This window comes from Somniosus microcephalus, unplaced genomic scaffold (genome assembly GCF_052327205.1).
Source record: "Somniosus microcephalus isolate GS21.2 unplaced genomic scaffold, FLI_Smic_1.0 scaffold84, whole genome shotgun sequence".
Taxonomy (NCBI): Eukaryota; Metazoa; Chordata; class Chondrichthyes; order Squaliformes; family Somniosidae; genus Somniosus; species Somniosus microcephalus.
In genome coordinates this window covers 405,572-432,673 of record NW_028225271.1, presented here as the reverse complement: position 1 = coordinate 432,673, position 27,102 = coordinate 405,572, and positions in this window count along the sequence as shown.

Here is a 27,102-nt window from a genome sequence, read left to right as displayed (position 1 = left end):
AAATGGTATGTTGGCCTTCATAGCGAGAGGGTTTGAGTATAGGAACAAGGATGTCTTGCTGCAGTTGTGCAGGGCCTTGGTGAGAGCACATCTGGAGTATTGTGTGCAGTTTTGGTCACCTTATCTGAGGAAGGATGTTCTTGCCATGGAAGGAGTCCAGCCAAGATTCACCAGGCTGATACCTGGGATGGCAGGAATGATGTATGAGGAGAGATTGGGTCGATTGGGCTTGTACTCGCTGGAGTTTAGAAGAATGAGAAGGGGTCTCATTGAAACTTATAAAATTCTGGCAGGACTGGACACACTAGATGCAGGGAGGATGTTCCCGATGGTCGGGGAATCCAGAACCAGGGGTCACAGTCTAAGGATAAGGGGTACATAAGAACATAAGAAATAGGAGCAGGAGTAGGCCAATTGGCCCCTCGAGCCTGCTCCGCCATTCAATAAGATCATGGCTGATCTGATCCTAACCGCCAATCCACTATGACAGGACTATCTCCTGAATCTAACAGAATTAGACACACAAAACAGGAGCAGGATCAGGCTACACGGCCCCTGGGCCCGCTCCGCTACCCACAGGGCCATGACCTATCCGAACCTAGACTCATGTCCAAATTCCTGCCCGCTCCCCGTAACCCTTAATTCCCTTTTCTTCTAGGAAACTGTCTATTTCTGTTTTAAATTTATGTAATGATGTAGCTTCGACAGCTTTTTGGGGCACCATATTCCATGGACCTACCACCCTCTGAGTGAAGTAGTTCCTCCTCATCTCAGTTTTGAAAGAGCAGCCCCTTATTCTAAGACTATGCCCCCTAGTTCTAGTTTCACCCATCATCTGGAACATCCTCCCTGCATCCACCCGATCCAACTCCTTCACAATCTTATATGTTTCAATAAGATCGCCTCTCATTCTTCTGAACTCCAATGAGTAGAGTCCCAGTCTACTCAACCTCTCCTCATATGTCCATCCCCTCATCCCCGGGATTAATCGAGTGAACCTTCTTTGTACTGACTCGAGAGCAAGTATGTCCTTTCTTAAGTATGGACACCAAAACTGTATGCGGTATTCCAGGTGCGGTCTCACCAATACCTTGTACAACTGAAGCAATACCTCCCTATTTTTATATTCTATCCCCCTAGCAATGAAAGCCAACATTCCATTGGCCTTCTTAATCACTTGCTGCACCTGCATACTAACCTTTTGAGTTTCGTGCACCAGGACCCCCAGATCCCTTTGTACTTCAGTACTTTCAAGTTTCTTGCCATTAAGATAATAACTTGCTCTACGATTTTTCCTGCCAAAGTGCATAACCTCACACTTTCCAGTATTGTATTCCATCTGCCAAATCTCTGCCCACTTACTTAGCCTGTCTATGTCCCCTTGCAGGTTTTTTTATGTCCTCCTCACTCACTACTTTCCCTCCCATCTTAGTATCATCTGCAAACTTTGATGTGTTACACTCGGTCCCCTCCTCCAAATCGTTAATATAGATTGTAAAGAGTTGGGGACCCAGCACTGACCCCTGCGGAACACCACTGGTTACTGATTGCCAGTCTGAGAATGAACCATTTATCCCAACTCTCTGCCTTCTGTTAGATAGCCAATCCTCTATCCATGCCAGAATATTACCCCCAATCCCGTGATTTTTTATCTTAAGCAATAATCTTTTGTGTGGCACCTTGTCAAATGCCTTTTGGAAGTCTAAATACACTACGTCCACTGGTTCCCCTTTATCCACCCTATATGTTACTTCCTCAAAGAACTCCAGCAAATTTGTCAAACATGACTTCCCCTTCATAAAACCATGCTGACTTTGTCTTATTAAATTATGATTATCCAAATGTCCTGTTACTGTCTCCTTAATAATGGACTCCAAAATTTTACCGACCACAGATGTTAGGCTAACCGGTCTATAGTTTCCAGCCTTCTGTCTACTGCCCTTTTTAAATAAGGGTGTTACATTAGCAGTTTTCCAGTCTGCCGGGACCTTTGCTGAGTCCAGGGAGTTTTGGAAGATTATTACCAATGCATCCACAATCCCTACCGCCACTTCCCTCAAGACCCTAGTATGTAAGCCATCAGGTCCAGGTGATTTATCCGCCTTGAGTCCCATTATTTTACCCAGTACCACTTCCTTAGTGATTTTGTTCGTGTTTATCTCCTCCCCCCCTATAGCCCCCTGCTTGTCAAGTGTTGGGATATTCTTGGTGTCCTCTACTGTAAAGACTGATACAAAATATTCATTCAGTGTTATTGCCATCTCCATATTTCCCACCATTAATTTCCCGGTCTCATCCTCTAAGGGACCAACATTTACTTTAGCCACCCTTTTTCTTTTTATATAACTATAAAAACTCTTACTATCTGTCTTTATATTTTTTGCTAATTTACTTTCATAATCTATCTTCCCTTTCTTAATCAATCTTTTTGTTATTTTTTGCTGTCTTTTAAGTTTTTCCCAATCCTCTATCCTCCCACTAGATTTGGCTACCTTATATGCCCTTGTTTTTAGTCGAATACTATCCTTAATTTCTTTACTTAGCCACGGATGGCTGTCTTTTCTTTTACACCCTTTTTTTCTCAGTGGAATATACTTTTTTTGGAAGTTGTAAAATAACTCCTTAAATGTACACCACTGATCATGTATCGTCTTATCCTTTAACCTATTTTCCCAATCCACTTTACTCAATTCCGCTCTCATACCTTCATAGTCTCCTTTATTCAAGCTTAGCACGCTTGTTTGAGATACAACCTCCTCACCCTCTAACTGAATATGGAATTCAACCATGTTATGGTCACTCATTCCAAGGGGATCCTTTACTAGGACATTTTTAATTAATCCTGTCTCGTTACACAGGACCAGATCTAAGGTTGCTTGCCCCCTGGTTGGTTCAGTTACATACTGCTCAAGAAACCCATCCCTAATACACTCAATGAACTCATCCTCAAGGCAGCCCTGCCCAATTTGATTCGTCCAATTTATATGATAGTTAAAATCCCCCATAATTATAGATGTTCCCTTATTACAAGCCTCAACTATTTCCTGATTGATACTCCGTCCAACCGAGTTGCGACTGTTCGGAGGCCTATATACTATGCCCACTAGTGTTTTTTTCCCCTTATTATTCCTTATCTCCACCCAAACTGTTTCATTCTCCTGATCTTTTGACCCAATATCATTTCTCTGTATTACAGTGATTCCTTCCTTTATTAACATAGCCACCCCACCTCCCCTTCCTTCCTGCCTGTCCTTCCTGATTGTTAAATAACCTGGTATGTTTAATTCCCAGGCATTGTCACCCTGCAGCCATGTTTCTGTAATGGCCACAAGATCATACCCATATGTAGCTATTTGTGCCTTTAACTCGTCTATTTTGTTACGAATGCTACGTGCATTCAGATAGAGAACTTTCAAATATGTTTTGTGACACTTAGATCCTGCTTTTGCCCTTTTTATTACTTTACCTTTTACTCCACACCTTCTGCCCCTTCCTGACACGCTCTGGTTTTTAATTTCCCCACTGCTACCTAAGTCTTTGACCTTCTCTGTTGTCATTTTTATTATTTGTTCTCTAGGAAGCTCCCCCCCACTAGTTAGTTTAAAGCCCTCTCTACAGCCCTAGTTATATGATCCGCCAGGACTCTAGTCCCAGCACTGGCCAAGTGAAGCCCGTCCCAACGGAACAGCTCCCTCCTGTCCCAGTACTGGTGCTAGTGTCCCAGGAAGCAAAACCCATTTCTCCCACACCAGTCTTTGAGCCACACATTTAACTCTCTTATTTTATTTGTCCTAGCCAAATTCGCTCGTGGCTCAGGTAATAATCCAGAGATTATTACCCTTGTGGTTCTGCTTTTTAATTTGGCCCCTAGCTGCTCAAACTCCCTCAGCAGAACCTCCTTCCTTGTCCTATCTATGTCGTTGGTACCAACATGGACCACGACAACTGGATCCTCCCCCTCCCACTCCAAGTTTCTATCCAGCCCAGAGGAGATGTCCTTAACCCTGGCACCGGGTAGGCAACACAGCCTACGGGACTCTCGCTCTTGGCTGCAGAGAACTCGATCCCCCTAATAATACTATCCCCTACCACTACAACATTTCTATTTACTCCCCCCTCTTGAATGGCCCCCCTCTCCACAGTGCTGTGGCCAGGTTGCTCATCCTCCCTGCAGCCCCTGCTTCCGTCCCCACAGGGAGTAAGAAGCTCGAACCTGTTGGACAAGAGCAAGGGCTGCGGCTCCTCCAACACTACCTTCTGGATCCCCGTACCTGCCTCACTCATAGTCACACCGTCTTGTCCCTGACTATGGGCTACATCTGAATTAATTAACTTCATAGGTGTGACCACCTCCTGATACACAGAGTCCAGGTACTTCTCCCCCTCCCTGATGTGTCGCAGTGTCTGAATCTCAGACTCCAGCTCATCAACACGGAGCTGGAGATCCTGTAGCAGCAGACACTCGTCACAGATGTAATCACCGTTAGCCTCAATGGGGTCTACCGGCTCCCACATCTCGCAACAGTAACACATCATCTGCTCCATTCTATGTAATTAATTATAATTTTTTTTATTTAATTCATTGGATTTAAATTAAATCAATCCCTCTAAATTACACCAGTTTAATGGTTAACCAACTGTCTCCCTTACAGCACAGACCCTAGAAAAAAACCGCCGAATTTAAGCTTGTAATAAAAAGAAGAAATACTCACCAACCAATCCAACCAATCACTTACCTGCTTCCTGGTGACGGCACTCTTGGATTATTTTTTACCTCTCTCCTCTGCTGTTGATTTGATATGCCTCTGGTCGCTGCCGGGTTATAGCTCCTCCTCCTGACCTCGCTGCTCACTCCTAGGTCCGATGCTGTACTCGGGCCTCTGGTCGCTGCCGGGTAGGCCATTTAGGACAGAAATTAGGAGGAATTTCTTCACCCAGAGAGTGGTGAACCTGTGGAATTCTCTACCACAGAAGGCAGTAGAGGCCAATTCATTAAATATATTCAAGAATGAGTTGGATATATTTCTTAAGGCTAAAGAGATCAAGGGGTATGGGGAGAAAGCAGGGACCGAGTACTGAATTTGGATGATCAGCCATGATCGCATTGAATGGCGGAGCAGGCTCAAGGGGCCGAATGGCCTACTCCTGCTCCTATCTTCTATGTTTCTATCTCTTATGCGGGAACTTATTGAAAGCCTTTTGAAAGTCCAAATACACCACATCCACTGGTTCTCCCTTATCTATTTTACCAGTTACATCCTCAAAAAATTCCAGTAGATTAGTCAAGCACGATTTACCTTTTGTAAATCCATGTTGACTTTGTCCGATCCAGTCACCGTTTTCCAAGTGCTCTGCTATTACGTCTTTTCTAATGGACTCTAGCATTTTCCCCACTACTAATGTCAGGCTTACCGGTCTGTAATTCCCCGTTTTCTCTCTACCACCTTTTTTGAACAGTGGGGTAACATTAGCTACCCGCCAATCCATGGGTACTGTTCCAGAGTCTATCGAATTTTGGAAGATGACCAGCAATGCATCTACTATTTCCAGGGCCACTTCCTTAAGTACCCTAGGATGTAGATTATCTTCTATGTTTCTATGTATTCAATCTTTCCTTGTAGCTGAAATTCTCTAGTCCTGGCAACATCCTCGTAAATCTCCCGTCTAGAGCAGTCACATCTTTCCTGCAATGGGGCGAGCAGAACTGCACGCAGCACTCTAGCCGGTGGCCTAACTGGTGTTTTGTAGAGTTCAAGCAGAACCTCCCTGCTCTTACATGATACAGAGAGAGGCACTGCCCCTTTAAATACCTGGGGGGCACCCATTCCCCTTTAAATGGCCAAGCAATTTTTTTTGTTGAAAAGGGGCCGCAGTCCCCTTTGACTCACCACCCCCCCTCCCCTCTCTCACCCACCACAAATACTCACAAGAGAGAGAGAGGAGGAAGAATGCTGGTCTTTGTCCCTTTAAAAGTGGCTGCCCACCAAAATGGTCACAGCACCAGGGCTCTTTGTTCTGGATAAAAGTCAAAAAGAGAAAAGGTTCACTTATTTTTAAATGAATGCAGTTGATGAATAGCCTTGCAATAAAGGTAATGTAAAGGAATAAACACTCACAAGCTGGGTTTTTTCCACCCCCTCCTCCCCTTCCCTTTAACAGCTCCTGCAGACAATGAAAGCACGAAAGCCGCCTGCAGCCCACCGAGGTCCCGCCGCCATTGCTTGGAGGACCGTCAGCCCGCCCGGTCCTCCCAGCGTTTTCCTCGCTCCTGATTGGCGGGCGCCTCGTGTCAATCAACCCCCCCTCCGCTGACGCCAGCACGCAACGCCAAGGGGTCGGTTGGATCGGCGCACGCCACCGCAAGGTAAAAAAAGACACCCCACACAAATGAGGAAAAACAAGAATAATAATAATCGCACTTTAGAGGGGAGGAGGTTGGGTGAATTAATGAGTGTTTTCAATTGGTTTCGGAAATAAAAATATTTGAAAAGCTTCCCAACGGTGCGAGGCGGGCTGCGCATGCGCTCCAGCCAGCCTTTGTCTCCCCCACGTGGGCACGGGGGCCGGACACGCCCACTTGCCTTCCCCTGCACCAATCACAGCGCGGGCCTGGAGCTGGAGCACGCGGTGTCCGCCGGCACGCTCGATCACTTTCGTGACCGGTGGGCGCCGCCGGGACTGGAGTGCATAATTGGGCTGGAGAACCAAATTTTAATTTGATTATTAAGGTTTATTTGGAGTTTTAATGGTTTATTTACAGTTTTTATTGTCTAAATTTATGGGTTCAAAAAAGAGGATCACAGCGCGGGCAGGCGCTTCTATCAATCGTCACCTGTCAATCACCCTCCCTTCCCCCTCGTGGTGTCGAGGCTGTCAGTGCGGCTGGGCGGGTCCTCCGGGGAGCAGAGGCCGGGTAAAGTCAAGTGTTGGGGAATCGATTTAAGTCGAGGTGAGGGGCGGAGCGGAGAGCGAGATTATAAAGTAAAATACGAGAAAAACCAAACCTGAGAGTCGGGCGGGACCTCCGCGGACACCGAACGGAGCGGATTGAAACACGCACGGTGGCGGAGTGAGCCGGAGCAATGTGATTCTGACTGATGGGAGCGCTGACCAATAGGAAGAGGACTGAGCTGGGAGGACTGAACTGGGCAGCCTGGTCCTCCAACCAATGGCGGCGCGGCAAGGGGGCGGGGCCTCCTCTCCAGCTCAGGTGCGCTGGGGCCGATTGTGACGCGCTGTCCCCAGGTGAGAGCAGCTCAGTCAGCACAGAGCTGGGGCTGGAATCTGGGAGAGGGGCCGCAGGCAGCGGGCCTGGCAAAGGGGCACAAGCTTCACAATACAAGCTGCTTTCAAATGCACAATTGTTTCCTACAGACAGTCTTGGTCACTCTGCAAAAAGAACTGTTTAACAATTCATCATAACTCCCCTGCTTCAGGAGAGGCGTAGAGTGCAAAAAGCAAGGAAGTTATGATGAAACTGTGTAAAAGACTGGAGTCAGCTGTGGCTCAGTGGACATCAGAGTCAGAAGGTTGTGGGTTCAAATCCCGCTCCAGGGACTTGAGCACACAAAGCGAGGCTGACACTCCAGTGCGGTGCTGAGGGAGCGCCGCACTGTCGGAGGGGGAATACTGAGGGAGCGCCGCACTGTCAGAGGGGCAGTACTGAGGGAGCACTGCACTGTCGGAGGGGCAGTACTGAGGGAGCGCTGCACTGTCGGAGGGGCAGTACTGAGGGAGTGCCGCACTGTCGGAGGGGCAGTGCTGAGGGAGCGCCGCACTGTCGGAGGGGCGGTACTGAGGCAGCGCCGCACTGTCGGAGGGGCAGTGCTGAGGGAGCGCCGCACTGTCGGAGGGGCAGTGATGAGTAGCACGGAGTCCAGTTCTACGGAGTACTGCTTCTACAGAGTACTTAACTCGGGAATTGGGTGAGTGAGCGATTTCGATGAGGTGGGGGTAACAGGTGCTGCTTGATACGTAAAAAAAATAAACAACGAGAATTTAATTAGGACTGTGGGCTAAGTTACAGTAAAGATCTAAAGCATATAACTAAATGTAGTAAATTAAAGAAGGTTATTACCTAGTTTAAAAACTATTAATAGACAGTTGGGTATTTCAGAACTTGAAAACCTAATTAGTTAAATAAAATAGAATAGAGATGGCAGGGCAGGTGATGTGTTGCAGCTGTAGCATGTGGGAGCTGGTGGACCCCAGTGTGATCCACAGCAACCACATAGAGTCATAGAGGCACAGGAGACCATTCGGCCCATCGAGTCCGTGCCGGCTCTCTGTAGAGCAATCCAGTCAGTCCCATTCCCCGCTCTATCCCCATAGCCCTGCAAGTTTATTTCCCTCAAGTGCCTATCCAGTCTCCCCTTGAAAACATTGAGTGTCTCCGCTTCCACCACTTCCGTCGGCAGTGAGTTCCAGGTCCTCACTAGTGGCTGCGTAAAAAAAGTTTTTCCTAACATCCCCCCTATATTTCTTGCCCAAGACCTTAAATCTGTGTCCCCTAGTCCTTGTAGCGTCAACTAGTGGGAACAGCCTTTCCCCGTCTAGCCTATCCAAACTGGTCATAATCCTGTACATCTCTGTCAAATCACACCTCAACCTCCTTTGCCCGAATGAAAACAAATCCAGCTTCTCCAACCTGTCCTTGTAGCTAAGATCCCCCATCCCCGGAACCATTCTGGTAAATCTCCTCTGCACCCTCTACAAGTATATAAAAAGGAAGAGAGTAGCTAAAGTAAACGTTGGTCCCTTAGAGGATGAGACTGGGGAATTAATAATGGGAAACAAGGAAATGGCAGAGACGTTGAACAAATATTTTGTATCTGCCTTCATGGAACAAGACACTAAAAGCATCCCAATAATAGTGGAAAATCAAGGGGCAAAAGGGAGGGAGGAACTTAAAACAAGCACTATCACTAGAGAAAAAGTACTAGGCAAACTAATGGGACTACAGGCTGACAAGTCCCCTGGACCTGATGGCCTGCATCCTAGGTTGATTCCTGGGATGAAGGGGTTGTCTTATGAGGAAAGGTTGAGCAGGTTGGGCCTATACTCATTGGAGTTTCGAAGAATGAGAGGTGATCTTATTGAAACATGCAAGATTCTGAGGGGGCTTAACAGGGTGGATGCTGAGAGCCCAGCACGTGAGTGCAAAAGACAAGGCTGAAGCGTTTGCAACCATCTTCAGCCAGAAGTGCCGAGTGGATGATCCATGTCGGCCTCCTCCTGCAGTTCCCACCATCACAGAAGCCAGTCTTTAGCCAATTCGATTCACTCCACGTGATATCAAGAAACGGCTGAGCGCACTGGATTCAGCTGTTGTGGAGTATTTTAAACCAACCCTCGACACAAGGTTTTAGATCGATAGTCAAGTTGTCTTTATTGCACCGGTGGGGAAACAGTCTGCTCTGTCTTAGCCAGACCTTTCCAAATTGGTACAGCAAACACGACATTTTTATACATTACAACACACGTCAAAATTCATTCCTGCCACCTGATTGGACCTTGGCCCACATGCATCTTCACTGATTGGTTGCCTATGCCGCGTTACATTATAGTACCGCCTTTATTATTGGCCGTTATCCCCAAGCTTTTGTTTCACCTATGAGCTTTGTTTATGCCAGACGGGTCTCATTGTACTTCTGACTCATTGTCCTCCTTTCCTGCCTCTCTCTGTCCTCCTTTCCTGCCTCTCGAGGCCTCTTTTACTTCCAACTCATTGTTTTACTTTCCTGCCAGAACAGAACTTACATCCTCTCGGCCTCTTCTGGTTCCATATCCAGCAATGTTATCTCCACTGCCAATTCAGCAACTTAGAAAAAGCTTACTACTGCAAAGAATGGTCTTTATTACACTAGTCAGTGAAACTGCCAGCGATGTCAGTTTAACTCTTTCCCCACTACACAGACACACACACACATACAGTCAGACAGACACAGATACTCACAAAAATACAGTCAGACACACACTCAGATTTTTTCTGCATGAACATTTTATTATTAATTTCAAAGACTTTAAGAAAAAGGTGGGAGTGGTGGGCGGAGGGCTCTTAAAGGGACAGGGACTCTCCTTTTCAATGTGAATTTCATTAAAGGGACCGAGTCACTCCTTGCCTGTGGAGGACCAGTTTTAAAAGGACAGCATCTTGAAATCCGGTGCTGTCTGCGTGTGAACCACCTCCTCCCAATTTCCTGCCAAGCGATCCCTGCGGGCACCACTCCACTCTAGGAGTGGCTCCTAGAATCATACAGCACAGAAGGAGGCCATTCAGCCCATCATGCCTGTGCCGGCTCTTTGAAAGAGCTCTCCATTTAGTCCCACTCCCCCTGCTCTTTCCCCATAGCCCTGCAATTTTTTCCCCTTCAAGTATTTATCCAATTCCCCAGTGAACGTTATTATTGACTCTGCTTCCACCGCCCTTTCAGGCAGCGCATTCCAGATCACAACAACTCGCTGCGTAAATAAAATTCTCCTCACTTCACCTCTGGTTCTTTTGTCAATGACCTTAAATCTGTGTCCTCTGGTTACTGACCCTCCTGCCACTGGAAACAGTTTCTCCTTATAAGCTACAGCTATACAAAGACCTGGTTAGACCCCAGAGAGTCATAACGGCACAGAAGGAGGCCATTCGGCCCATCCAGTCCATGCCAGCGCTCTATACAATCCAGTCAGTCCCATTCCCCCGCTCTATCCCCGTAGCCCTGCAAGTTTATTTCCCTCAAGTGCCTATCCAGTCTCCCCTTGAAAACATTGAGTGTCTCCGCTTCCACCACTTCCGTCGGCAGCGAGTTCCAGGTCATCAACACTCGCTGCATAAAAAAGTTTTTCCTCACCTCCCCCTGTATATCTTGCCCAAAACCTTAAATCTGTGTCCCCTAGTCCTTGTACCGTCAACTTGTGGGCACAACCTTTCCCCGTCTAGCCTAACCAAACCCGTCACAATCTTGTACACCTCTATCAAATCACCCCCCAACCTCCTTTGCTCTAATGAAAGCAAATCCAGCTTCTCCAACCTGTCCTTGTAGCTAAGATCCCCCATCCCCAGAACCATTCTGGTAAATCTCCTCTGCACCCTCTCAAGGGCCTTCACATCCTTCCTAAAGTGTGGTGACCAGAACTGGACGCAATACTCCAGTTGTGGCCTAACCAGCGCTTTATAAAGGTTCAGCATAACTTCTCTACTTTTGTACTCAATACCTCTATTTATGAAGCCCAAGATCCCATATGCTTTGTTAACCGCTCTCTCAATATGTCCCGCCACCTTCAGGGACCTACGCACATTAACTCCCAGGAACTCCCTGGAGCACTGTGTACAGTTCTGGGCACCGCACCTCAGAAAGGATATATTGGCCTTGGAAGGAGTGCAGCGCAGATTCACCAGAATGTTACCCGGGCTCCAAGGGTTAGATTATGAGGGAGAGATTACATAAACTAGGCTTGTGTTCCCTGGAATCTAGAAGGTTAAGGAGTGATTGAGGATTTTAGGATTTTGAAAGGAATTGGTAGAGTAGATAGAGAGAAACTTTTGGGTTTAAATGCTCCTGCAGGGTATCAACAATTTCTTTAAAAGTCTTGTCCTTTGGTTTGGCTGGAGTGATTAAATTTCGTAACAGCCCGTATGTCTTCGCGCCCATTAAGTTCAGAAGTACTGAAGCTTTTTTATCATCTGTTATTCCATTTGCAGTGCAATAAACCTCTACTCTTTCCACGTATGTGGTCCAATCTTCTATTTCGCCATCAAAAGCCTCAATATTACCAGATTTAGGCATTTCAGAAAAGATATGGCGCTTCCCGCGCTTTTTTTTTCTTTCTCTCTGTAGCAACGATATGGCGCTTCCCGCGCTTTCCCACCGCTGCTACCGATAACTGGTTTCCGTTTATTCACTGTTGGAGACTCGTTCCCGACGGAGGTCTAAACGCTGACCTGCTTGCCGCGCCGGCCGTCTCTCGAGTGCACCCTCCCAGTCCGTTATTGCTTGCCTCCGATTTCGCTGCCTGTCTCAGCTGTAGAGCCCGCCGCTGGAGCTCCAGCCTGACGCCCAGGAAGGATTAGCGCAGTACCTGTCACCAGCTTGGCCAGCTGGTGAAACCACAGTTTCTCTTACTTCCTTGAGTCTTCTGGACGCTGGAGGAATCGATGTCCTTGAGGTGCTGCCGAATTGCAGGTAAGTCCGTTTCCACTTCGTCGCCACTGTAGTGTCCGTGTGTAGATAAAGACACTGAAGACAGGAGTTGGTTCATAGGTATTTACTAAGCAAGTCTGGGGGGGGGGTTTCTAAAGGATATACACAATACACAGGCTTATATAGCCCAAGTGGCAATTACCGGCATTACGCACACCTGGGGCTCTTAAAGGCACAAACACCATAATTGTTCTTAAAGGCACATACACCACAACCAAGGACCTATATAATTGCGGTAAGACTTTACTCTTATACTCCAATCCTTTTGTAATAAAGACTAACATACCATTTGCTTTCCTAATTGCTTGCTGCACCTGCGTGTTAAGATGAGAAATGATAAAGGCAAGAAGTCACTTGTGGGAGTGGTGTACAGGCCCCCTGACAGTAACCACACGGTAGGATGGAGTATAAAGGAAGAAATAACGAGAGCTTGTCCGAAAGGTATGGCAATAATCATGGGGGATTTTAATCTACATATAGACTGGAAAAATCAGATGGGCAAAGGTAACCTAGATGAGGAGTTCATAGAATGTTTTCGGGATAGTTTCTTAGAACAGCACGTTCTGGAGCCAACCAGAGAGCAGGCTATACTAGACCTGGTATTGTGCAATGAGATAGGATTAATTAATGACCTCATAGTGAAGGCGCTCCTAGGTAGCAGCGATCATAATATGATTGAATTTTACATTCAGTTTGAGGGAGAGATGAGTGGGTCCAAGACTAGTATTTTAAACTTAAATAAGGGCAATTATGAGGGCATGAAAGCAGAGCTAGCTAAAGTGAACAGGCAAATTAGGTTAAGGATAGGTCAATAGAGTTGCAGTGGCAGACATTTAAGGGGATATTTCAGAATACACAGAATAGATACATTCCAACGAGAAAGAAAAATTCCAAGGGGAGGACCCACCATCCGTGGTTAACTAAAAAAGTTAAAGATAGTATCAGACTTAAAGAAAAAGCATATAATTGTGCAAAGATGGCTGGCAGGTCAGAAGATTGGACAGAATATAAAAAACAGCAAAGAATGACTAAAAAATTAATAAGGAGAGAAAAATGAGAGTACCAGAGAAAGCTAGCTAGAAATATAAACACAGTTAATAAGAGTTTCTATAGATATTTAAAAAAGAAAAGAGTTAACAAAGTGAGCGTTGGTCCTATAGAAAGTGAGTCTGGGGAATTAATAATGGAAAATAAGGAGATGGCAGTTGAATTGAACAGGTATTTTGCATCGGTCTTCACTATAGAGGATTCAAGTAACATCCCAGAAATAGCTGTAAATCAGGAAATGGAAGGGAGGGAGGAACTGAAGAAAATTACAATCACCAGGGAAGTGGTACTGAGCAAATTGTTGGAGCTGTGGGCTGACAAGTCCCCGGGTCCTGATGGACTTCATCCTAGGGTCTTAAAAGAAGTGGCTAGTGAGATAGTTGATGCGTTGGTTTTAATTTTCCAAAATTCCCTAGATTCGGGGAAGGTTCCATTAGATTGGAAAATAGTGAATGTAACTCCTTTATTCAAAAAGGGAGGGAGACAGAAAGCAGGAAAGTACAGGCCAGTTAGCTTAACATCTGTCACAGGGAAGATGTTAGAAGCTATTATTAAAAACGTTATAGCAGGGCACTTGGAAAAGTTCAAGGTAATCAGGCAGAGTCAACATGGTTTTGTGAAAGGGAAATCATGTTCAACCAATTTATTGGAGTTCTTTGAGGAAGTAACATGTGCTGTGGATAAAGGGGAACTGGTGGATGTACTGTACTTAGATTTCCAGAAGGCATTTGATAAGGTGCCACATCAAAGGTTATTGCGGAAAATAAAAGCTCATGGTGTAGGGAGTAACATGTTGGCATGGCTAGAAGATTGGCTAGCTAATAGGAAACAGAGAGTAGGCATAAATGGGTCATTTTCTGGTTGGCAAGATGTAACGAGTGGTGTGCCACAGGGATCAGTGCTGGGACCTCAACTTTTTACAATTTATATAAATAACTTGGATGAAGGGACCGAAGGCATGGTTGCTAAATTTGCTGATGACACAAAGATAGGTAGGAAAGTAAATTGTGAAGAGGACATAATGAGGCTACAAAGGGATATAGATAAGTTAAGTGAGTGGGCAAAGATCTGGCAAATGGAGCATAATGTGGGAAAATGTGAAGTTGTCCATTTTGGCAGGAAGGATAAAAAAGAAGCATATTATCTAAATGGTGAGAGATTGCAGAGCTCTGAGATGCAGAGGGATCTGGGTGTCCTAATGCATGAATCACAAAAGGTTAGTATTCAGGTACAACAAGTAGTCAGGAAAGCTAATAGAATGTTATTGTTTATTGCGAGGGAAACTGAATACAAAGGTAGGGAGGTTATGCTTCAGTTATACAGGGCATTGGTGAGACCACATCTGGAGCACTGTGTACAGTATTGGTCTCCTTATTTAAGGAAGGATGTAAATGCATTGGAAGCAGTTCAGAGAAGGTTTACTAGACTAATACCTGGAATGGGCGGGTTGTCTTATGAGGAAAGGTTGGACAGGCTAGGCTTGTATCCGCTGGAGTTTAGAAGAGTAAGAGGTGACTTGATTGAAACATATAAGATCCTGAGGGGTCTGGACAGGGTGGATGTGGAGAGGATGTTTCCTCTTGTGGGAGAATCTAGAACTAGGGGTCACGGTTTAAAAATAAGGGGTCGCCCATTTAAGACAGAGATGAGGAGAAATTTTTTCTTACAGACGGTCGTGAGTCTTTGGAACTCTCTTCCTCAGAGGGCGGTGGAAGCAGAGTCTTTGAATATTTTTAAGGCAGAGGTAGATAGATTCTTGATAAGCAAGGGGGTGAAAGGTTATCGGGGGCAGGCGGGAATGTGGAGTAATCAGATCAGCCATGATCTTATTGAATGGCGGAGCAGGCTCGAGGGGCCGAGTGGCCGACTCCTGCTCCTAATTCGTATGTTCATATGTAACCTGTGCAGCAGCTGGGGCCTGAAAATTAGCTTCACTGCCCCTGGGCTGGGAAAGGGGGGCATGAGGCAACATTCTCCCTCTTACCCCTTTCTACACTCCTTTTACAGGGTTTTAGAAGTGGAGCATTTACAGACAGGAAGCTCAGACCGAACATCACGTCAAGAACAGACAGAGTCGCTCGATTCATCAGGACCTGATTCAGTCGCTCCTCCAATCTGCTGGCACACCAGCAAGTTCACACTGATGAGAGACCTTTTAAATGTTCTGAGTGTGGGAAGAGCTTCAAAATATACAAGTACCTGAAGCAACAGCAGTGGCTACACACTGGGGAGAGCCCGTTCACCGGCCCCGTGTTCCAGAAGAGATTCACTCAGTCATCCGCTCCGATGATACACCAGCAGGATCACACTAGGGAGAGACCTTTAACCCGCTCCGTGTGTGGGAAGGGATTAATTGCACCCTCCGTGCTGCTGAGACACCAGCTTGTCCACACCAATGAGAGACCGTTGACCTGCTCTGTGTTTTTGAAGCGATTCTCTCATTCTGCCACCCTCCTGAGTCACCAGCTTGTTCACATTAAATGTTCTGACTGTGGGAAGAGATTTAAAACGTCCCAGGATCTGAAGAGACACCAGCTGGAGAGAGCAGGAGAGATTCTGTTCACCTGCTCCGTGTGTGGGAAGAGATTCACTCGGTCATCCCACCTCCTGACACACCAGCGAGTTCACACTGATGAGAGACTATTTAAATGTTCTGCCTGTGGGAAGAGCTTTAAAACCTCTGGGGATCTGAAGCAACATCAGCGAGTTCACTCCGATCAGAGACCATTTACATGTTCTGTCTGTGGGAAGAGCTTTAAAAGCTCCGGGAATCTGAACAGACACCAGCCAGTTCACACTGGGAAGAGGCCATTCACCTGCTCCGTGTGTGGGAAGGGATTCACTCGGTCATCCCACCTCCTGACACACCAACAAGTTCACACTGATGAGAGACCATTTAAATGTTCTGACTGTGGGAAGAGCTTTAAAACCTCTGGGAATCTGAAGGAACACCAGCAAGTTCACACTGGTGAGCGGGCGTTCACCTGCTCTGTGTGTGGGAAGGGATTCACTCAGTCATCCAACCTGCTGACACACCAGCAATATCACACTGATGAGAGACCATTTAGATGTTCTGACTGTGGGAAGAGCTTTAAAACCTCTGGGGATCTGAAGCAGCATCAGCGAGTTCACACCGGGGAGAGGCCGTTCACCTGCTCCGTGTGTGGGAAGGGATTCACTCGGTCATCCCACCTGCTGACACACCAGCTTGTTCACACTGATGAGAGACCATTTAAATGTCCTGACTGTGCTAAGAGCTTTAAAAGCTCCGGGGAGCTGAAGAGACACCAGCGAGTTCACACTGTTCTGTAGCACAGGGCCCTGAAGACAGCTGGGGTGACATGAACATGGAATGGATGAATGTTTTATAAATTCTTGGACTGCTGTTTAATGTTTCAATCTGTTGTGCTGATGATTCCCTTCGATTGATTGTTGATGGTGTTACATAGAATGCACAGCACAGAAACAGGCCATTCGACCCAACTGGTCCATGCCGGTGTTTATGCCCCACACCCACTCTACTTCAATTAACCCGATCAACATCTCCTCCCATTCCTTTCTCCCTTGTGTGGCTTCCCCATAAATCCATCTGTGCTGTTCACCTCAACTACTCCCTGTGGTAGCGAGTTCCCCATTCTCACCATTCTCTGGGTAAAGACACTTCTCCTGAATTCATTACTGGATTTATTAGTGACTATTTTAAGTTTATGGCCTCATAAATATGATGAGACTCTGTTAAGCTGACCAGTATGTTGTTGTACTTTGTCTTTTTCTGATGAATTAAACATTACTGAGCCCTTGTACGCGTGTTATGGGAGGAAGTTTTTTTTTAATTCGTTCATGGGATGTGGGCGTCGCTGGGAAGGCCAGCATTTATTGCCCATGCCTAATTGCCCTTTAGAAGGTGGTGGTGAGCCACCTTCTTGAACCGCTGCAGTCCGTGTGGTGAAGGTACTCCCACAGTGCTGTCAGGGAGGGAGTTCCAGGACTTTGACCAGCGACGATGAAGGAATGGCAATATACTTCCAAGTTAGAATGGTGTTTGACTTGGAGTTGGTGGTCATAGAGTCATAGAGTTATACAGCACAGAAAGAGGCCCTTCGGCCCATCGTGTCTACACCGGCCATCAAGCCCTGTCTATTCTAATCCCATTTTCCAGCACTTTGTCCGTAGCCTTGTATGCTATGGCGGTTCAAGTGCTCATCTAAATGCTTCTTGAATGTTGTGACGGTTCCTGCCTCTACCACCCTTTCAGGCAGTGAGTTCCAGTTTCCAACCACCCTCTGGGGGGAAAAAAGTTTTTCCTCAAATCCCCTCTAAACCTCCTGCCCCTTACCTTGAAACGAATGGTTATTGACCCCTCTACTAAGGGGAAAGTTCCTTTCTATCTACCCTATCTATGCCCCTCAAAATTTTGTACACCTCAATCAGGTCCCCCCTCAGCCTTCTCTGCTCTAAGGAAAACAACCCCAGCCTGTCCAATCTCTCTTCATAGCTGAAGCGCTCCAGCCCAGGTAACATCCTGGTGAATCTCCTCTGCACCCTCTCCAATGCAATCACATACGGGGGAATATATAATGGGAAATAAGGAAATGGCAGATCAACTAAATGCATACTTTGGGTCAGTCTTTACGAAGGAAGACACAAAAAACCTCCCTGGGATATCGGGAAAAATAGGGACATTGGCAAAGGAGGAACTGACGCAAATCAATATCTCTAAGGATATGGTGTTAAGGAAGCTAAAGGGATTGAAGGTGGACAAATCCCCAGGGCCTGATAACATGCATCCTAGGGTACTGAAGGAGGTGGCCCTAGAGATAGCGGATGCACTAAGGATGATTTTTCAGAATTCATTAGACTCGGGAACAGTGCCGATGGATTGGAGGGTAGCTAACGTTACCCCACTATTCAAAAAGGGGGGTAGGGAAAAAGCAGGTAATTACAGACCTGTAAGCCTTACATCAGTTGTGGGCAAAATGCTGGAGTCCATCATTAAGGATGAAATAGCGGAGCACTTAGCAAATGGGGACAGGATAGGACAGAGTCAACATGGATTTACAAAGGGTAAATCGTGCTTGACTAATCTATTGGAATTTTTTGAGGGAGTAACTGGTAGAATAGATGGGGGAGAGCCAGTAGATGTGGTGTACCTGGACTTCCAAAAGGCCTTCGATAAGGTCCCACATAAAAGATTAGCATGGAAAATTGAGGCTCATGGGATAAAGGGGAAAGTTTTGGCGTGGATAGGGAACTGGCTGTCAGATAGAAAACAGAGAGTTGGAATAAACGGCTCATTTTCTGAATGGCAGGCAGTAACAAGTGGGGTACCACAGGGATCTGTCCTGGGCCCCCAGCTGTTCACAATTTACATTAATGACCTGGATCAGGGAGTCGGATGCAGCATTTCCAAATTTGCAGACGACACTAAACTAGGAGGGGGGGTGGGCTCAGAGGAAGAGACCAGGAAGCTCCAGAGCGATTTGGACAGACTGGGCGATTGGGCGGATAAATGGCAGATGCACTATAATGTGGACAAGTGCGAAGTTATCCACCTTGGGTGCAGGAACGGGAGGGCAAATTATTATTTAAATGGCAATAGATTGGGAGAGGGGGAAGTACAGAGAGACCTGGGTGTTCTTGTACACCAGTCACTGAAGGCGAGCATGCAGGTGCAACAGGCGGTCAAGAAGGCAAACGGTATGCTGGCCTTCATAGCAAAAGGGTTAGAATACAGGAACAGGGATACCTTGCTGCAGCTGTACGGGGCACTGGTGGGACCACACCTCGAGTACTGTGTACAGTTTTGGTCGCCTCATCTGAGGAAGGATGTTCTTGCCATGGAGGGGGTGCAGCGGCGATTCACCAGGCTGATACCAGGAATGGCGGGAATGACCTATGAGGAGAGACTATGTAGTTTAGGGATGTACACACTGGAGTTTAGAAGATTGAGAGGGGACCTCATAGAAGTGTATAAAATTCTGACAGGTCTAGACAGACTGGATGCAGAAGGAATGTTTCCCTTGGCGGGTGAGAACAGAACTAGAGGACATAATTTAAGGATAAGGGCTAAACCATTTAGGACAGAGATGAGGGGGAATTTCTTCACTCAGAGAGTGGTGAACCTGTGGAACTCATTGCCACAGAGGGCAGTGTACGCCAGCTCATTAAATATATTTAAGAGGGAATTAGATATATTTCTACGGGCAAAAGGGGTTAAGGGTTACGGAGAGAAGGCGGGGACGGGATACTGAATTAAAGGATCAGCCATGATCTCATCGAATGGCGGAGCAGGCACGAAGGGCCGAATGGCCTACTCCTGCTCCTATCTTCTATGTATCTATGTATCTATGTATACTTCCTATAGTGTGGCTAGCAGAACTGCACAGTATTCCAGCTGTGGCCTAACTAACGTTTTGTACAGCTCCATCATCACCTCCCTGCTCTTATATTCTATGCCTCGGCTAATGAAGGCAAGTATCCCATCAGCCTTTTTAACCACCTTTTCTGCCTGTCCTGCTGCCTTCAGGGATATATGTATTCTATCAGGTGTTCCCATGTGCTTGCTGTCCTTGTTCTTCCAGGTAGAAGAGGTTGTCGGTTTGGGAGGTGCTGCCGAAGAAGCCTTGGCGAGTTGCTGCTGTACATCTTGTAGATGGTACACACTGCAGCCACGGTACGCCAGTGGTGGAGGGAGTGAATGTTTAAGGTGGTGGATGGGATGCCAATCAAGCGGGCTGCTTTGTCTTGGGTGGTGTTGAGCTTCTTGAGTGTTGTTGGAGCTGCACTCATCCAGACAAGTGGAGAGTATTCCATCACACTCCTGACTTGTGCCTTGCAGAGGGTGGAAAGGCTTTGGGGAGTCAGGAGGTGAGACACTCGCCACAGAATACCTAGCCTGTGACCTGCTCTTGTAACCACAGTATTTATGTGGCTGGTCCAGTTAAGTTTCTGGTCAATGGTGACCCCCAGGATGTTGATGGTGGGGGATTCGGTGATGGGAATGCTGTTGAATGTCAAGGGGCGGTGATTAGACGCTCGCTTGTCAGAGATAGTCATTGCCTGGCACTTGTGTGGTGTGAATGTTACCTGCCACTTATCAGCCCAAGCCTGAATGTTGTCCAGGTCTTGTTGCATGCGGGCATGGACTGCTTCATTATCTGAGGAGTTGCAAATGGAACTGAATACTGTGCAGTCACCAGCGAACATTCCTACTTCTGACCTTATGATGGAGGGAAGGTCATTGATGAAGCAGTTGAAGAGGGTTGGGCCGAGGACACTGCCCTGAGGAACTCCTGCAGCGATGTCCTGGGGCTGTGATGATTGACCTCCAACCACCACAACCATCTTCCTTTGTGCTCGGTCTGACTCCAGCCAGTGGAGAGTTTCCCCCCGATTCATTAGCATTGAGGTAATAGTGAGAGTAATAGAAATATAAAAACATAGAAGATAGGAGCAGGAGTAGGCCATTCGGCCCCTCGAGCCTGCTCTGACATTTAATGAGATCATGGCTGATCATCCAAATTCAGTACCCCGTCCCTGCCTTCTCCCCATATCCCTTGATCACTTTAGCCTTAAAAAATATATCTAACTCCTTTAATATATTTAATGAATTGGCCTCCACTGCCTTCTGTGGTAGAGAATTCCACAGGTTCACCACTCTCTGGGTGAAGAAATTCCTCCTCATCTCCGTCCTAAATGGCTTACCCCGAATCCTTCGACTGTGACCCCTGGTTCTGGACTCCCTGGCCATCGGGAACATCCTTCCTGCATCGAGTCTGTCTAGTCCTGTTAGAATTTTATAAGTTTCAATGAGATCCCCTCTCATTCTTCTAAACTCCAGCGAGTACAAGTCCAATCGACCCAATCTCTCCCCATACGTCATTCCTGCCATCCCAGGTATCAGTCTGGTGAATCTTCGCTGCACTCCCTCCATGGCAAGAACATCCTTCCTCAGATAAGGTGATCAAAACTGCACACAATACTCAAGGTGTGGTCTCACCAAGGCCCTGTACAACTGCAGCAAGACATCCTTGTTCCTGTACTCGAACCCTCTCGCTACGAAGGCCAACATACTATTTGCCTCCTTAAAATCGCCTGCTGCACCTGCATGCTTACTTTCAGCGACTGGTGCACATGGACGCCCAGGTCTCGTTGCACTTCCCCTTCTCCCAATCTATTGCCATTCAGATAATAATCTGTCTTCCTGTTTTTGCCACCAAAGTGGATAACCTCACATTTATCCACGTTATATTGCATCTGCCATGCTTTTGCCCAATGACCTAACCTATCCAAATCATACTGGAGTTTCTCAGCATCCTCCTCACAGCACACACACCCACCCAGCTTTGTGTCGTCTGCAAATTTGGAGATATTACATCTAGTTCCCTTGTCTGGATCATTAGTATATATTGTGAATAGCTGGGGTCCAAGGACCGATCCCTGCGGTACCCCACTAGTCACTGCCTGCCACTCGGAAAAAGACCCGTTTATTCCAACTCTTTGCTTTCTGTCTGCCAACCAGTTCTCTATCCAAGTCAATACCTTGCCCCCAATCCCACGTGCCTTAACTTTACATGCTAATCTCTTATGCGGGACATTATCAAAAGCCTTCTGAAAGTCCAAATACACCACACCCACTGGTTCTCCCTAATCTATTTTACCAGTTACATCCTCAAAAAATTCCAGTAAATTAGTCAAGGCATGGAATGAGTTCAGCAAAGATTCACCAGGCTGACACCTGGGATGGCAGGAATGACGTATGAGGAGAGATTGGGACGATTGGGCTTGTACTCGCTGGAGTTTGGAAGAATGAGAGGGGATCTTATTGAAACTTATAAAATTCTGACAGGACTAGACAGACTAGATGCAGGAAGGATGTTCCCGATGGTCGGGGAGTCCAGAAACAGGGGTCACAGTCTAAGGATAAGGGGTAGGCCATTTAGGACTGAAATGAGGAGGAATTTCTTCACCCAGAGAGTGGTGAACCTGTGGAATTCTCTGCCACAGAAGGCAGTAGAGGCCAATTCATTAAATATAGTCAAGAAGGAGTTGGATATATTTCTTAAGGCTAAAGGGATCAAGGGGTATGGGGAGAAAGCAGGGACTGGGTACTGAAATTGGATGATCAGCCATGATCGCATTGAATGGCAGAGCAGGCTCGAGGAGCCGAATGGCCTACTCCTGCTCCTATCTTCTATGTTTCTATGTTCTTGCATCTTTCTGTAATTTGCCTGCAAATCTGCTCCTCTATCTCCTCCCCACTATTTGGTGGCCTGTAGTAAATACCCAGTAGTGTAATCGCTCCTCTATCTCCTCCCCACTATTTGGTGGCCTGTAGTAAACACCCAGCAGTGTAATCGCTCCTCTATCTCCTTCCCACTATTTGGTGGCCTGTAGTAAACACCCAGCAGTGTAATCGCTCCTCTATCTCCGCCCCACTACTTGGTGGCCTGTAGTAAACACCCAGCAGTGTAATCGCTCCTCTATCTCCTCCCCACTATTTGGTGGCCTGTAGTAAACACCCAGCAGTGTAATAGCTCCTCTATTGTTCCTGAATTCAAACCAATCTTTGCTCCCTCGACTACATCACCCTCTCCAATGCTGTAATAGTTTAGTTGATCAATACTGCCACCCCTTCTCTTTTTCGTTCTCTATCTTTCCTGAATACCTTGTAGCCAGGAATATTAAGATCCCAATCCTCCCTTTCTTTGAGTCTGGTCTCTGTTATTGCCCCTATATCAGAGTCCCCTGTGGCACCTTGTGCCTGCAGCTCACCAACCTTATTTACCAGACTATGTGCATTTACACACATGCACTCCAAACACATCTTAGTCTGCCTCGCTTTTGCCCCGTCTGATTCCTCCTATTTCTGAACTTTTCTTTACTCTGGTGCTAGTTCTCTCTCTTATATCTGATATCTATGACAGCTAGTTCTGGTCTCCCCCGACAAGTGGAAACATTTTCTCCACGTCTACCCTATCAAACCCTTTCATAATCTTGATGACCTCTATCTGGTCACCCCTCAGCCTTCTCTTTTCCAGAGAAATGAGCCCCCAGCCTGTTCAGCCTTTCCTGATCGGTATATCCTCCCAGTTCTGGTGTCATTCTTGTGAATCGTTTTTGCACGTACCACTGATGTCAGGCTAACTGGCCCAGGGGTCCTTGTTTTCTCTCGCCCTCCTTTCTTGAACGGCGGGGTTCCATTTGATACCTTCCGATCCCCGGGGACCATTCTAGAATTTAAGGAATTCTGGAAGATCAAAACCAAGACTCGAGGAGTTATTGGTAAACTCCTGGAGTCTGTAATATGGGATAAAGTTAATTACAAACTCGCAGAACAAGGAGAATTGCGGTCCCTTTAACCAGCACAAATCCCTGTGTGGAGGAGAGGGGGAGATACAGTCTGTCCCAGGAACTGTCGCACAACAGAATGAGAGACCCTGTCCCTTTGATTCATGAATTTAAAAAGTCTGTATTGCAACCTGAGCCCGTGTGTTGTGAGCCAAAGAGCCTTGTGTCCAATGAGGGGAATAAAGGCCCACAGCCTCCCCTGGCCCCGGGCCCTGAACAAGGGACTGGAGAAACTCGCTGCCCTGCGGATCAGACAATCAGCCGGCACAAGTCCCGCCCCTCAGGCTCCCCGGTTGGTTGGAGGACCCGCCGCCAGCTCGCTCCTCCAGCCCCGCCCCGCTCGTTCCCTATTGGTCGTAAGCTCCCGTCAATCAGGCCCTGGGCCCGGGTCACGAGTCCCTCACAAAGAAAGCCCCGCACGGTCACCGGGCGGAGCTATTGGTCGGCGGGAGTGGTGTCGGGAGATTAATAAACTGCGGGTAGTCCGCGCCGCAGGGTTTATAAAGCTGGAGAACGGCCTCAGGCCCGAATGAGATCCAGCGGCCTGGTCTCTGTTCCACTGGACTGCAGTTGTGAGGCTTTTTCTCGGTGACAGGCCCGGGTTACGCGCCACCATCTTGGTGCAGGAAAGACAGACCGGTTCCACTGGCAGCACGGCGCATGCGTGGCCATCTTGGTACAGGAACAAGGAGTGGGCGGGGCTTCAGGGTCCCCGTGACCAGGAGAGACAATCATTGACTCATTGATTTTATTCTCACTCTGCACAAAGCGGGTGTAGAACTGAACCCAACCAGAGTAGAGTGAGGGGGAAAACTGGGAGTGGAGGAAAGAAATGTTGGAGATGGTGCGATGGGTTTGGATTTCAGCACAGGGAGGAGGGAGAGTGTGTGGGACGGGGATTTACAGCTTTGGGGAAATGAGAGGAAAGAATGTTCCACAGAAACTAGAATTGTTTGTTCTGAATTTCTATCCTGTATTTACAGTGATGGCTTTTCTAAACTCCTTTTACAGGGTATTAGAAGGGGAGGATTTGCAGATGGGATACTCAAACCAAACATCACATCAAGATCTGACAGAGTCACTCCATTCATCAGGACCTGAATATCATTGACCTTTGAATATGGAAGGACAAACGTTTGTTTGTTCTGTCTGTGGGAAAAGATTTCAAACATCCGTGTGACTGGAAAACACACACCCGAGTAAGAGTGTTCCAGTGCACTGACTGTGGAAAGAGGTTTAACCAGTTACACAGCCTGAAAAACATCGCACCATTCACAGCGGGGAGAAACCGTACACGTGTTGTGTGTGGATGAGGCTTTAACTGATCGTCCAACCTGGATAAACACAAGGACTCCCGCACCACGGAAAAACAGTGGAAATGTGGGGATTGTGGGAAGAGATTCAGTTATCCATCCAAGCTGGAAACTCATCGGCACACTCACATCGGGGAGAGGCCGTTCACCTGCTCCGTGTGTGGGAAGGGATTCGCAGAGTTATCCAAGCTCCAGATACACCAGTGAGTTCATACTGGGGAGAGGCCGTTCACGTGTGTTGAATGTGGGAAGGGATTCACTCAGTCATCCAACCTCCATGCACACCAGCAAGTTCACACTGGGGAGAAACCGTTCTCCTGCTCCGTGTGTGGGAAGGGATTTGCAGACTCATCCAAGCTCCAGATACACCAGAGAGTTCACACTGGGGAGAGGCCGTTCACCTGCTCCATGTGTGGGAAGGGATTCACTGGTTCATCCACCCTGCTGAGACACCAGCTTGCTCACACTGATAAGAGACCATTTAAATGTTCCCACTGTGGGATGAGCTTTAAAAGTCCTGGGGAGCTGAAGGGACACCAGCGAGCTCACACTGGGGAGAAGCCGTTCACCTGCTCTGTCTGTGGGAAGGGATTCACTCGGTCCTCCAACCTGCTGGCACATCAGCGAGTTCACACTGACGAGAGACCCTTTAAATGTTCTGACTGTGGGAAAAGTTTTAAAAGCTCCCGGGAGCTGAATGGACACCAACGATTTCACACTGGCTACCGACCATAGAGCACATATACCAGAAACGCTGTTTACGGAGGTCACGGTCCATCATCAAAGACCCTACCCACCCCAGCCACAGTCTGTTCACCCTCCTGCCATCTGGGAGATGCTACAGATGCATTTGCACCCGTACGACCACATTTAGGAACAGCTTCTTTCCCAGGGCTGTCATCCTACTGAACTCCACAAATAAACTCTAAAGCCTGCACATCTGCCAATGCACTTTATTATGGTTATGTTTATGTTAATGTATTACAAGCCAAATGTTTAAATGTCTTAATCTAAATGTACACTCTCGGGAGCCGCAAGCCTACATTTCGTTGTACTGCACTTGTGCACTAACAATGACAATAAAAGTTGATTTAATTTGATTTGATTTGATTCACTGTTCACCTGCACTGTGTGTGGGAAGGGATTCACTCGGTCCTCCAACCTGCTGGCACACCACCTTGTTCACACTGACGAGAGATCTGTGAAATGTTCTGACTGGGAAGAGCTTTAAAAGCTTGAAGAGCCTTAAGAGACACCAGCATCTTCACACTGATCATAGAATCTAACAGCACAGAAGGTGGTGATTCGGCCCATCCTGTCTGTGCTGGCTCTTTGAAAGAGCTGTCCAATTTAGTCCCAAACCCCAGCTTTATCCCCAGAACTCTGCAAACTAGTCCTCTTCAAGTACATGTACAATTACCGTTTGAAAGTTGCTGTGGAACCTGATTCCAGCATCCTTTCAGATGGTGCGTTCCAGATCTTAACAACCATAGAAACATAGAAACGCAGAAGATAGGAGCAGGAATGGGCCATTTGGCCCCTCGAGCCTGTTCTGCCATTCAATGCGATCATGGCTGATCATCCAAATTCAGTACCCTGTCCCTGCTTTCTCTCCATATCCCTTGATCCCTTTAGCCTTAAGAAATATATCCAACTCCTTGAATATATTTAATGAATTGGCCTCTACAGCCTTCTGTGGTAGAGAATTCCACAGGTTCACTCTCTGGGTGAAGAAATTCCTCCTTAACTCTGTCTAAATGGCTTACCCCTTGTCTTTAGACTGTGACCCCTGGTTTTGGACTCCCTGACCATCGGAAACATCGTTCCTGCATCTAGTTCCCCAGTACTGTCAGAATTTTATAAGTTTCAATGAGATCCCCTCTCATTCTTCTAAACTCCAGTGAGTACAAGCCCAATCGACCCAATCTCTCCTCATGCGTCATTTCTGCCATCCCAGGTATCAGCCTGGTGAATCTTTGCTGAAATCCTTCCATGGCAAGAACATCCTTCCTCAGATAAGGCGACCAAAACTGCACACATTACTCAAGGATTGGTCTCACCAAGGACCTGTACAACTGCAGCAAGACATCCTTGTTCCTGTACTCGAATCCTGTCGCTACAAAGGCCAACATGCCATTTGCCTTCTTAACCGCCTGCTGCACCTGCATGCTTACCTTCAGCGACTGGTGCACAAGGACACC